Source organism: Alligator sinensis, unplaced genomic scaffold (genome assembly GCF_000455745.1).
Source record: "Alligator sinensis unplaced genomic scaffold, ASM45574v1 scaffold73_1, whole genome shotgun sequence".
NCBI classification, from domain to species: Eukaryota; Metazoa; Chordata; order Crocodylia; family Alligatoridae; genus Alligator; species Alligator sinensis.
In genome coordinates this window covers 761138-762636 of record NW_005841838.1, presented here as the reverse complement: position 1 = coordinate 762636, position 1499 = coordinate 761138, and the positions used below count along the sequence as shown (strand labels likewise).

The following is a 1499-nucleotide window of genomic DNA, read 5'->3' as shown; positions in this document are numbered from 1 at the left end:
AGCCATCCAAGTGAATCACAGAGGCCTAAAGAGCTTGATGCATCTAGATGCCTTGCTCTAGATTGGGATGCAGGATTCTCCTTGAGAAAGGTGACACCTAAGGAGGGCATCCTTGAGAAGACTCTAAGGAGGTCAGAGGTAACCTGGAACTATGATCACATCATAGCAAACCAAGCCTCGGTCACTGCCAGACCTAATTTTCCAAGGCCTAAGGATACTGGCCAGAAGAGCTGCAGATGGAGGGGCCTTCCCTCCGTAAAGATTCATAGATGTTAGGGTCGGAAGGGACCTCAATAGATCATCGAGTCCGACCCCCCTTCTATATGTAAACATATAGAAGGAATTCTATGATGTAGTACCTGCAACTTCAGGGAACTGGACTCTTGTTCAGGAAGTCTCTTCTGCCTCCCAATCCTTTTGATATACTACTCGTCACAAGAGCTCTGGGGAGATAAGAGACTTCATAGACATCCCAACAACTGGTGCTGTACTGGGATGCTTTCAAGTCCCATGCACCTTGGTATGTTTGAATTAATATCACCGGCTTCAGTTGCTCCCCGAACAAGTACTCCCTTCTCCTTGCTGCACACAACAGAGAGCAACAGTGTGTCTAATTTTGTTTAAGGTAACAGACAGGTAGAAATGAAATTTTACTTAAAAAAAAAAATCCCTTTGTACTTGCAGCCTGTTCCCAGTGAGGTTAGTGGCAAGACTTGTATTTACTTGGAACGTAAGTGAAAAAATTAATGATCAAATTTGGCACCCACTGAAAGGGCCACAGCCAAGAAATCAAAAAGTCTGGGTGCTCAAGTAACTTGAATATACACTACGAATGACTTTGACCCAGAATGTCTCAATAAGCACATTAAGCAGATCAACAGTGATGGTGCTACATTAGGAAAATGGAGGGAAGAAGACCTCCTCATTCAGGAGAGATCTTCAGTGACAATACCAAAAGAATCACTGAGTGAGCTACAGGAAACATTATACCAGGCGTGAAAGAAGCCTGAGATGACAGTAGTCTAATCAGCTCTCATAAAGCCGAGCCCTTACAATTCCAGACGAGCTGCTAAGATGCTGCATGACTCGGCACCATTATTAAGAACAACAAGGCAGACAGACCCCAACTGCAACAGAGGAAAGAGTTCATGTCTCTTCCAGCAGCCTCTGTTCTCCTGATTCTAGGACAGTATTCTGGGGGCATCCAGAAAGGGTGCAGGACACTCTATAAGCACAAAATAAGGCAATTTCCACCCCAAAATTTTGATTAATCTAGAAGAATAATGTAAGAGGAAAAATTCAGCAGAGTCTACATTAGCCTCTTCATGAACACAAAGCTCCCCACCAAAACAGCAATGGAAAGGAACCAAGAGCTTTCAGCATGAACTCACCTTCCTGCAGCAGCTGGGGATTTTCTCTCACATTTCGTCTTTCAGACCCAACTGGCACTGACCTAGACAAGCAGCCTGTAAACATCAAATACAAAGATATTTTATTGC

The 1499-nt window shown here is 44.0% G+C and overlaps 1 protein-coding gene across 1 annotated transcript in view; it reads right to left on the bottom strand.

Annotated features, from left to right (window-relative positions):
- ABAT (4-aminobutyrate aminotransferase) overlaps positions 1-1499 on the bottom strand; it is a 140185-nt gene extending 138686 nt beyond the window's left edge. Inside the window, exon 1 of the mRNA XM_006015493.3 lies at positions 1392-1499. The gene's annotated coding sequence lies outside the window, so the exon portion shown is untranslated. The remainder of the gene's footprint in view (positions 1-1391) is intronic.